The 12,513-nt window shown below is 40.7% G+C and overlaps 1 protein-coding gene across 10 annotated transcripts in view; it reads left to right on the top strand.

Annotated features, from left to right (window-relative positions):
* The window catches only part of CPNE4 (copine 4), a 420,479-nt gene that overhangs the window by 97,805 nt on the left and 310,161 nt on the right, over positions 1-12,513 (top strand). Inside the window, exon 1 of one of the 10 annotated variants that reach the window (XM_039525592.1) lies at positions 5,328-5,463. The exons of 8 other annotated variants lie outside the window; for them this stretch is intronic. The gene's annotated coding sequence lies outside the window, so the exon portion shown is untranslated. Of the gene's footprint in view, positions 1-5,327; positions 5,464-5,809; positions 6,056-12,513 lie in introns of those variants that run through there. One more of the 10 variants, XM_039525594.1, reaches the window with a different exon arrangement.

Genomic DNA, 12,513 nt, shown 5'->3' with positions numbered 1-12,513 from the left:
TTAGAGTTCCTGATGAGGTACAGCTCAAATGTCTCAGCATGCAGAATGATGGCCCATAATAGAATAAAATAGTGCTACCAGAAATGGCTCATACATAGATAATGAATTGCAGAGAATACATAGTACATATGCTTAATAGCAGCAGCGCTGGTACAGCAGGGTGATCAACACACATGTACCATCCTTATATGAGGTTGGAAATAAGAATTATGAAAAGTGTCAGCTGAGTTTTTCTTGCTGTTAGGACAAGCAACTCCACATCATTGTCTGTTAACTTGAAAATATTAATTTGAGTATTTTTGAATAACAAAATCTTTAGTGTCAGCTAATCAGAATTCTTTATTTCCTTAGTGCAAACTTTTCCTTCACTTTGGGCAATTTGATTAAACTTACCAAAGTAACTGAGGGGAGAGAACTTGATCCTTTAATGCTTTTGTTCACTGGATTTGTTTCTTTATTCTTGTAGTTTTACCTCATACACCTTCCTTTTGGATTAGTTTCTGTAATTGGAAGCTGCGTGCTGAGTTGCAGTGGTGTGAGTGCTGTTTTCAAAGTCAACTTCAAGAAAGAAAAGAGTTGAGGGAGTTTTCTCCTTAATCTTCTAAAAGCCCCTGCTAGATATAATAGTGTGAGATCAATTCAGTATATTTGAAGGGCCATACATCTTCCACTGTCAATTCCACATTTGCTTTAAAACTTTCAACTAGAGAACACACATTATTTGTTAAATCTTTCCAGGCAAGATTTAATTATTTATTTGGTATTCTACATAAGGGAGAGCACTAATGTGATGAATTTTTGTCTATGGTAGGTTAAGCATAAAGCAAAGTTCAGTTCTCATTACAGTGTGAGTTTTTGGATTTACTTAGTTCATATAATCTGATGTTTTCAGAGCTCAAAATAAACCTTTTCATTAAAAGAGAGAGAAATGGGACTTGATCTTGAAGCCCTTAATCTGCCCTGTTGACTTCAATAGGGAGTTTTGGCTGATTAAGGACTGCAGAATAGTGCCTCTTTGTTACACAATTGGCTTTGTGTGTGCAATTGATTTAGAGAACTTTGCATCCGGTCCTCTTTTCATGTTTCCAGCTGAGCTGCTGCAAAGCAGAATTCATTTAGGTGCTCACTTCTTAAAGAATCAGACAAATAAATCAGAGACGTAAATGTAGTAGCGACTGTCAGAGAGACCACAAAAGTTTGTTGGTTAAGTGGAGGAAGAGATGGTGTTGGTGGGGGTATTGATTGAGAGAGACATGCTCAGCTAAAACAGCGAAGAGTAGCAGTATAAAAGCCTAAGAAAAAGGCACTGGTTCAGGTATTGAAATGTATATTATTATTCTTGTCATTATTTGTATTGCAGTTGTGCCTAGGTGTCCCAGTTGTGAACCAGGATCTTACTTTGCTAGGCACCGTACAGACACAGGACCAAAAGATGGCCCATGTCCCAAAGAGCTGTGTGAATGTTTAGACAGACACCTTACAAAGGACCGATGTTACTTACATCGCTGTACGATCGCCAGAACGTTACTTCGTAGTGTAGAAAAGCCTTCACGCTAGCACATAGCCAAGAAACGCTCTGCCAGTTTACGACTTCATCTTTTCTGGTGCTATTGCTAGACTACCTGACAATGAACATACGCAGATGGAGTCCAACCAGCTTCACCGCCCATCAGAGCCACTTGCCCAGCTTCAAAGCCTGGGGCTGTAAAAATAGTTTGGTTTTGCTTTTAAAATTCTGAAAAAGTAAAATAAATAAATAAAGCTTGCCCATGTTTAGCATAGTAGCCACCCAGCAGCAACCTTCACTTGAAGAGATACTTTCAGTGTAAGCCCCTTTACTATGGAACGTACTTTTGGGGGAAGGGACACATCTTTTGGACTGACATTTCTCAATTTTGATGTTGGCTCATGGGAATTTTGGGGGGAAAGTCTGGGTAAATTCAATGTAGCCTTTCTTAAAGTGTGAAAAGGCCCTTATACCCCACACCACGAAACCCAAAGCCCGTTTATTATAAAACAAAAAGACAATAATGTTGCCTGAAGGCTGGTGTCTTTGAAAAGTGGGAAGCAATTTCCATTAAGAAATAGTGGCGCAGATACTGCATCTGAGCTGGTACATGTTGGTGTAGCTCCATGAACTCCAATGGAGCAATGCTGATTTATGCTAGCTGAGAATCTGGTCCAATAAAGGTATTTGCATTTGAAATTTGCATCATGCACACACACATGAGGTTTGAGATCTTCAGAGCAATGGGGAGAATGGATGCTGGTGTCCCTTTACTATTGTGCTGAATAGGGATGGCTCTATGGTAAGTGCTTTCCTGAATCGGGGCCGTAGAGGGCAGTGTGTTTATTAACTAAATTCAAACTCAACTATCTAATTTATTTAGGAAAAGAGACGTGTAAAATTCCAAAAAGAGAAGATTAATATGAACATAAATAGTATTTGCAATTCAATTAGCTGGTATGAAATTACAAAGTCTGCATGATTGAGGGCAGAAATTGGTCTGAAGTAGGAGGTCAAATTTACCACATTGTATAATTCACCTATTTGCAAGATTAATGCCATTAATGACAACCAGGCATCCAAATGCCTCAGGCAGAAAATCATAGCCTAGACATACAACTTTTAACAGTTTTCCAAGGTGCGGCACTCCAGATATATACAGGCAAATGTAAATCTCATTGATTGCATCACACATCTGTGACTACATCTTGGGTATCCCACAATAAAATAAACAGGACCCTACGTATTTCCAGGTATAGTACATAATAGTTAGCACACAATGTTAAGGTTCCATTATATACCATTGTCTTGTATTTGACTGCTCTCTGACAGACATATACATTTGTGTCTGTATTTGAGTGTCTCATAATATATTCCAATAAAAATACATGCAATTATTTGAATGGGCTGTCACAATTTTCCTTTGTCTAGTTCTTTTCACACTTCAAGCAATAAGCAGACGCAGAAGAGAAAGTCCACTATATTAATGCAATGGTAGGGTTGAGAATTTAAATGCATAAAAATCAGAGTATTCCAAGTTAAGGTTTCCAAGGCAACCATTACTCAGTAATACTTCACATAAATATGAAGGCATAGAATTTAACAGCGTATAATCTGATACACTGCCCCACCTAGGCAGCTCCAAGCAAATATGAAGTTTAAAAACACAAAGAAGAGGGATAACATATGTACAAAGAGCTTATGTTATGGTTGCTGTGGGAACCATAACTGTGATTTTCTTAATTTTGTGTCTTAACACACTCCACTATATTGTGTTACTGTATTTTTTGCACTGAAAAATGTAATGCACAGCTTTAAAGTGTGAATTAAAATAAATGTAATTCTTGACAGCCTTGTCTTCACTACGAAACTTACCCATTGCTGACAACGGGTGCAGCTCTGAGAAGGTTTTTACTACTGTTACTCAAATGGTACTGCATGCAGTGCATCCTTGTCTACACTTACTGCTAAAATGTTCAGTATCAATTCAGCTGCATCCATTCCTGACACCAGTTGTCAACAATGGGTTATTTTTGCAGTATAGACTAGGCTTTAGGTGACCTGACACATTAACTACTAGCTCTCTCTCTAGTCTGTCACTCAAGAGTCACATGCCTATCACAAACTGGTAAAATAAATAGTGCTATTCTACAATCGTACAAACACTACTGAGCATAGTGCTTTCCTTTTTAGCCCTGATTCAGGAAAGTACCCCAGTTCAGGACAGCAGTTAAGCAGGTGCTCAAATCTGACTTTCAGTGAGAGGTAGGTGCCTTTGAAAATCTACCATGACTTTAGTGAGTGTTAAGCACATGCTTAAAATTAAGTGCTGTCCTGATGAGGGATGAGCTCCTGCCTAACTGCGTGGTTGAATCAGAGTCATAGGCACCCTTACGTTATATGTGTGTGTGTGTATAGACTAGACTTTATATAAAATATATATGGCATTAAAGTCAACTGTACCATAAGGCTGGAAAGTATTTTATATGGGGATTTTGGTGACAAACTAAACCAGTAGCTTCCAACCTTTTCATACTACTGTACCCATTTCAGGGGTCTGATTTGCCTTGCATAACCCAAGTTTCACTCCACTTAAGAACTACTTGTTTACAAAATCAGACTTAAAAATACAAAACTGTCACAGAACATTACTGAAAAATTGCTTACTTTCTCATTTTTACTATATAATTATAAATTAAATAAATTGGAATATAAATATTGTACTTACTTTTCAGTGTATAATATATAGAGCAGTATAAACAAGTCACTGTCTTTATAAAATTTTAGTTTTATAAATTTTACTTTGAACTGACTAAACTGCTTCTTATGTAGCCTGTTGTAAAACTAGGTATCTATCTAGATGAGTTGATGTATCCCCATGGGGTGTGCATACCATGGGTTGAGAACCACTGACCTAAACCACAAAAATGGAATGTGAATAGTGTGTACATGTTACTAGAACACAGAAACACAATTCAGTAAGTGACCAAATTCAAATTTTACAGCATAAAATCTAACCACAATTTCTCACTTTCTCTGCGTGAGGTGATCTATTGGGTGAAATCCTGGCCTGAGTTAAGTCAGTGGCAAAACTCCCATTTACTTCAATAGGGAAAAGATTTCACCCTTTATATTTGAAAGTTCACACACAAGCAAGTGAACCTGATTTAGGGGGTATAGTTTATTGCTTGCTTGAAGGAATTGTTTCCGTTTAGTTGGAATTTATACTTTTTGTTACAATGCATGCTGTTGGTTTGGTTATAGACATGGCCTTAAAATAATTATGATGAATCAGATAAAAATTTTATTGTATCATTGTGTGACCTGTTAACTTGATTCATCCTATTCAAATTTATATAACGGAACAGTGATTCTGCACATGCTGTGAGCTTTGAAAGGTTAGCTACATCTACCTCTCAAAGTGTTGTTTAAATAATGTGTGCGTATACACAAAAAGTGCCCCAAAATAATAACCAGTCTTTTTTACAGTCTTACAATGGAAGGCTCAAGCAGGTAAAAATGAGAAGTAAAAGACCCTATAATTATCAAGCTGGAACTTAGATGAAGTTTCACCTAAAACTCCCCCCTTTGAACAGGCTGTTCTGCTGGAAGGGCTGAGTGCAGACAGGAGCAAACTGCTGTAGCAGGACATCGAGGGATAATGACAAATAAAAGGGGCGTTGTCTGTCGGACTCGGGAGCAGGGAGCAGAATCCAGGTGGGAACGCAGGCTGGGGGCATCAATAGACGCCGCTACCCAGGCTAGTCGCTAGAGGGCGCCGGAGCACCAGCCGAACTAGAGCCGCAGCGTGTCAGCAGCTGTGATGGGGATTCGTGGGGATTCCCCCCGCGGGGCGCTCGCCTCGGCCCGGGCAGGGAGGCTCCGGGGACGCCCCTTCTGCCGCGGGCTCGGCTGGAGCTGGCCCCGGCTGCTGCGGCAGCCGCGAGCCCCGCTGTGTGAGTTGCAGCCGGTCCCGAGGCATCCCGGGGACCGGCCCCACAGGGAGGAGGCTGCTGGGTGTGGTTGGCAGGGACGTTGCTCCCAGCTCCGCCGAGCTATAGCTGCGCCTTCTGCACGCGTGTGTGTTGATTAGAGCTGGGGCCAAACCACACCCCTGGATCCAAACACCCCTGAGCTTGGAGGGGGGGGCGGGGTGTACAAGCCCCCCTCGCCTATGAAGTTTGGAGAATCCCAGCACCCCCCAGTCCCGGCCACTATAGAAGGGTGTGAAAGCCAGCTCTGGCTCTGGGAGCCCATCTCTAGTGTTGCAGATGCTTAGCTAGTTCAGGCGTCAGGGGAGCAAAAGCACCATTCCCTTGGATTGGGGCTTGTGACGGCTTGGCCAAGAGGGGTGTGTGCCAGCAGTGCCCAGGGAGTATTAATGAAATGCACTCCAGCCCAGCGCCCATGCCTCTGCTCCTACTCCTAGGTGTGAACGGGGGGCTGGGCCTCCCAGGAGGGGTCAAGTGTTGTGCAGCCCCAGTCAGTTGACTGACCTCCTCAGGGCTGGATGTGCTCTAAAGGCAGGATGCACTGTTACCTGGGCAGGTACATATTGTTTGTTTATATGGGTCTCTGCAAACAGAGCTACTTTCCAGTTCATCTGGGGCAGCGGAACCCATGGATCTGGCTCTGCTCCTGCTGCCTGGCCAGACAAAACAGACATTGGCCAGGAAATGAGACTATCTACTACTTTCTCCCTCGACCTTCCTCCTTTTTTCCTCCACGACTTTCTGTCCTGTCCCTTTACCTCTTACTCTGTCATCCTCCCTGTGTCCAGCACAGGTCCTCCAACGTAATGAAACGTAATGTCTGCCAAGCTCCTGTGATGACACTGTTGGATGGTATGGTAGATCATCAAGACATGGAAATCACAATGGTGCTCTGGCTGATGGGTCAGAAATGTATGCAGTGCAGGGCCCTTTAAGAGGTTGCTGGGGCTAAGGCAGCCACTGATGGCAGCAGCACCAAAGAGGAGGTCCAGGTGAGGGTAAAATAAAGTGCCCTTTACTTGAATACTGGGTGGACAGAGACCTGGTATGTTCCAGATGAGAAAGTTTCCTCCATGTTTAGCTCTGCTATGCCACTAGCTTCCCCACCTTACTGTGTACTGTGATTTCTTTTATGTGAATTATCTCTTAATAATTAGTAAGACTGAAATATTCAGCCAGCAAAGCAAAATGCCCTCCCCGCACCTCTAGAGAATACAAACAAACATCTCTCTCCTGGGTTGACAGTTGTGACTCTGAGCTTATTGCCCTTATGATGCTTGAAATGTATTAGTTTATTGTGTATTTATCATATTTTAATTTGGTTTTGTGAGCTTCTCTCTCATTTTCTGCAAATTATCAGAGTTGTAGTGGGAAGCTCATTTTCTTTTATACTGATTTTGGCTTTTGTTCATTTCCCTGTAAGGAAGAATGAGAGTTAATATGTCAGTCACAGTCAAGAGGGACTCTGTTGATGGACAACTGGGACATATTGCTACAGAACTGCACAATAATGTTAAAAGACTATTTTGCTTCTATGCACTTACACAGTGGCTGTAAGTCGCTGGGGTTGCCTTACCTGGGATATTAACTACAGAGAATTTCCCTGGAAACTAAGAGACAAGAGAAATCGTAAAGATGCAAAATATTTTACAGCTTTATTCTGATATAAATAATGGTGCAAATCTGTAACTAACAAGCTTTTAAATAACCTAGGCAGCTGTTTCTGGTTTGGTCTTCTGTTAATTACTATGAAAAACTGCTGTTTATTGCTGTTGTGTTTGCTAGTTGATGGGGGCACGCATCATTTGCTGACTCCTGGTACAAATTTTGCCTCGGTACATCATGTGTTATAATAAACATTTAGCAGATGCTTTGATGAGATTGTTTAATTTACAGTGGAAGCGTTATGGGATCATTAAGTTTCAGTGAAGAAGATAAAAGTAACAGAATTCTTGCCAAGCATATTGGCCAACAGGGTTTGGCTTTAAATGATGATCAAAGACATGAAAAATACTTTGTTTTATAAGGTCTAGAATATAGTACAAATGAAGTATGGTTAAAAGAAGAGAGAGAAACAGGATTAATGTAACTAGGATGCAGTTCACTGTGGGGGAGCGTTATTATGAAGAATAAGTGTCTGCAAAATCTGTCATGGTTTTAAGCTTGGTATTGACATTCTGGGTTCAGTTTCACATCTATGGAAGCAGCTGTAGTCAGTTTGCGCCGCTGTGCTACAACTTATTTTTATGCTATTTTTCACATGTACAAAATACATGTATAGTGTTTGGAAACAACTGTACACATGGGAATTGGCACCACAGAGCGCTGTTTGAATGAGCAGGTACCTTGTAGAAGGTACTGTAGCTTCCCTTTTCTGCCTTTAGGAATAGATGGGGTACACTGGAGGGTGCCTCTAGCTTTTCTTTTAAGTTAATTGCCACTTACTTAGCTGCCATTAAATTTCAATACTACTTGTGGGCATGCTGACTTTAATGGCCATCCTAACGTTCAGATCTTTTAAGAGGTTCAAAGGAAAATAATTTTTCATTGTAAATTTTGCTTTATTGTTATAAAGGCTCATGCACAATTTACCTGTTTTTTAAAACCTTGCTGTCTTCAAGACGAAAGAATTGAAACCCACAACTGTATTGTGAATTAGCATCCTGTTTTCCGAACTGTGGGAGCCGGTGTGATGGAAATTGCTTCAGTCAAAGCCATCTTCTCTGGCAAAAATGAGGCACGTTGTGTTCCTCAGTTACAAGGATAATGTATGAAGCTGGTGTTTTTTTATTTGTGACTTTTGTCTTTGTTATAACTGCAATTTAAAATGTCCGGTGTAGCTTATAATTAGAAATGAGAGGCTAAAATCTCTGGCTTTAAACAAACCATTCATTACAAATCCAAAGTGTCCACATAAAGACAGGAGAGAGACATTTAAAATACAGTTTTTAGTGTGATTCACACATTAAATATTGACCATTATGGGCCATTTCTGAAATGGTGTACAGTGCATCGAGTAAAGCCAAGTGCCCCTACAGGGAAACCACTTTGGGTGGGATTTATGAATACTGTGTATTAGTTGACCACATTCAGCTGTCTCTCTAAAAGAGATGACACACTGCTAGATGGGCCAGAGTAGCTAAAACAATAGCTTAATTTCTCACTCTAAATACTTCAGACACATATCAAATCTCAAAGCTAAAAATAAAGTGGAAACCCAAGTTGAAATCCAAATGCTTGGTAACGTTGACTGCAGTGGAAATTTTGCCCAAGAAAGGATTGCACCCTGTGTGATCAGTCACTGAACATCCCCAACGGACATGCCTCCACCCCGCTGCCCATATCTGATTCATGCGTGAGATTAAATCATTGAACTGGCTAATGGCTTGTCGTGATCGAAGTCTTTGATTTATCTGTATTATGATTCTTAGTTTCTTTGTTTGTAAAGGAGAATAGTTAATGTTTCTTGTTGTTAAGGGCTAACACTTTCGGTACTTCCTGATTGGGTAAAAAAATCATTCAACCCTCAGAAGTGTAACGACTCAGCAGAATGCCATTTATGCTTCAGGATCCTGTTTTACCCACACTACTTAGTAACCAAGGGAAGCTAATGAGCTTTCTATGGCTTAGACGTTAAGGTCATGACTAAACTGGACTTTGACCCATGAGTGTAGATCTGCTAGTGCATATCCCTAGCATAGGGGTAAGCTACAGACTGCCCGCCAGCAGTGTAAATTATGTCTACCTTAGGGGGTTTTGCTGATTCAGTTAAACTAGTGGATAAAAGCCCACTGTAGAAAATGTGGCACCATAATCAAAAGCCATCAAGGGATGTGCTCAGGGTACTGGCAGGGGATGTAGGACAGAACTCAGTGGAGGTTGTGGTATGGGGAAGGACATGAGTTATTTTGTTCAGTACTTTGTATGGATTTGCTACAAAATATACAAGTGGACGTGGGGTTGGGAGGAGAAGGAGAGGTTCATACGATAATTACACAGAGGCTTTGCAATAAAAGAGAGACAGTAATCAGTTTCAGAGCTACTGGAGCTTTGTAGGAAATGTCTGAACGCCAAGTACGGGAAGGGAGAAAATAAATGTGTTTTAATGAAAAGTCAGAGGGTGAAATTCTGTCACCGTTGAAGTCAATGGCAAAACTCCCATTGTCTTCACGGGGACTAGAATTTCTCCCAGAATGAATATAGAAAAAGAGAAGTCGACCCATTTTGTATTTACAAACCTTCCAAGAGAATTAACTCGTCATTGTCTTAGGCCTGGTCTACACTGGGGGGGGTTCGAACTAAGATACGCAAGTTCAGCTACGCGAATAGCGTAGCTGAACTCGAACTACCTTAGTTCGAACTACTTACCCATCCTCATGCTGCGGGATCGAAGTCCGCGGCTCCCCCGTCGTCTCCGCCACCGCCGTTCGCCTGGAGTCGACGGGAGCGCGTTCGGAGTTCGATATATCGCGTCTAGATGAGACGCGATATATCGAACTCCGAGAAGTTGATCGCTACCCGCCGACCCGGGCGGGTAGTATGGACGTACCCTTAGACCCTCTGTATGCTGACATATTTGCCCTCATCAGGGTGTCACATGCAGTGCTAGAGAGCAGAGACACTAATATTCTTCTTGGACAAGATCAGGAGAGATAACAGACAACCTTAGGAAAAGTCAGTTTAGTCTTTACTATTGAAGCTGAGATTTATGCTTGTGTGCAGCAGCTTAGCAATGCTAGTTTGCAGCATGATTACTCTTGTACTTTTCAGTGTGCTTCTATTGTTGTAGTTTAGCTAATGGAAAGTAGTTTTCGACTATTAAAAGTGAGCCCCTGTAGATGATTCATATGCGTGAGAATGCCATCTGACGTCCTCAGAGAGAAAGCTACCTCCTGTCGTCCTGCTGGAGATAGGTAAAATGTGATGTGAGTGGCATCCTCCTTACTTCTCAAGAATAAGGAAAGACACTGTGGGCTCGACTCCTAAGAGGTGTCACTGAAAAAGCAGTGGGCACGTCTGCTGTAAAAACCATCAGATAACAGTAATCATCAAGGTGGATGAAACATCGGGCGTCTTCAAATTATTTCTAGAATAAAATGTAAGTAATCTGATCAGAGACTGTACTATCTCGAGGCCTTGAGTTACTTTCAATAAATAGTTTAAGTGTGGTGCGTCTAGTGCTGTCTTTTTGTAGGACTATTATTTCCCATTTCATTCTTGGGAGCAATTTATTTACTGGAGACCCTGACTGAATAATTTCCAAAATCTTTCAGTTCTGTCATAATGTGGTACAAGAGGCTTTATTTTCCCATCTATGATCTTTAGTTCATACTGCAGAAAAACAACATACTGTGCTTGTTCTTATGTCAAGTCACAATTTCTTATGGCAAGTTTCTTTGAAAACATTTGCCTGATCTCAATCAGATTTGCTGCCTACTTTTCTGATGTTATTTTTGTACAAAAATATTTACTCCTCTCTAGAGTGACAGAGACCTGTTGATAATACTATTTGAGTACCTTTTAAGAAATACAAATTAAAAAAAAGCTAAATGACTCGAGATGCATTTTTAAATTACAGATGAACGGTGAAAGCGAGGAATGTAGATATAAAAAATTGTAGAGATAGCTTTTGAGTTTACAGTGGAAAACTCCTCGGCTTGAGTGCTCCAGCATTACTATTATTTGCCTGAGATGCTTTTAGTGTTCTGGGTTATGCTGGGTTCGTAAAACAAACCTTTGTTTGTACGTGTTGCTACTGGCAGTGTTATCAATGTATCCACTCGTTTTCCAGTTCCTCATCTTTATATTCTTTAACTTTCTAGTGACATGATACGGTCAGGTCTTGCCAGCCTTGCTCACTTACTCCTGTTTATCTCAAGAAGAGTACTTGCAGAGCAAGGCACTACTCAACCTCTGTCAGACTGGCAAAGTCTGTTCAAAGAGAAAGCATGATTGATACAGGTGACAATGATGCCATTGCAATATGTGCACTGTAGCAAACAGCTTTATAGGTTGCCTAAAATACTGGTTCATATTGACTTGAGTTTTTATTACCTTCTTAGGTATTCCACATATCATTGTACATAAATAGTTACTGGACAGTCTATTTAAGAAGCATCTGTTGGAATGAAATTACATTGCACTTTTATATACCTTGTTAATGCTTTATTGTGGAGGTAGTTGTACTTAATAACCCATTTAGCAGATGAATAACTCTTTAATGCTGTTTTATACACTCCTAACTCCTGGCTATGACACTATCAGGCATGGGTATTAATTCTGTGAAAGGTACTAGTTCTGTTTCTGTGGTTGGATTGGAGTTTTGAGTGAAACGGCTAGGAGAGAATTTTCAGGATTTGATCAGCTGGAAATGCATTCACTGATCTTGCAGGTAAAGCAAGACAGAAAGAAGACGGGTGCAGTGAAGGGTTCATATTAATTCCACCACAAAATAGCTGAGCTACACTTTTAAAACACAGCGTGTCACAATGTGTGTTTACAGAATAACCAAAGGATCTGTTCAGTCTGCTGCAGGATCAGTGTCCAGTGGCTTTAGAAAGACGTGAGAAGATTAAGGAGAGAGTTGCCCTAAAATTGTCCCAGAAGCTGTTGCCAGGAAAGTTGAGTTTAAGAGAATCCTTTTATCGATCATGGTTTTCTTGGCTCAGTGATGGTATAAGTTAGACCAGAAATTAAATGGCTGTAAGCTGATTATTATGTGACCTGGTAATGAAGAACTATAATGGTTTTTAAAGGAGATATAATTACTGTAAGTGGGCAAATATATCTGTACTAATAACGATAACCAACTCAGATTTCAGTGAGAACAAATAAGGTGGAAGTTAGATCACATGCCTCTATTTGGAGGCACAGTTAGTGTACACCTAAAGGCTTTTTGCTAAGTTAAGGGTCCAGTCACACCCTTCTTAAGACCTTATGCTGCCATATATGGGTTAAAATATAGGAGCTGACCTCTGTGAAAAGGTGATGTAGTAGGTATTGCTGTGATCTGCA

This window comes from Mauremys reevesii, linkage group 2 (assembly GCF_016161935.1).
Source record: "Mauremys reevesii isolate NIE-2019 linkage group 2, ASM1616193v1, whole genome shotgun sequence".
Classification (NCBI taxonomy): domain Eukaryota; kingdom Metazoa; phylum Chordata; order Testudines; family Geoemydidae; genus Mauremys; species Mauremys reevesii.
This window is presented reverse-complemented; position numbering and strand designations above follow the sequence as displayed.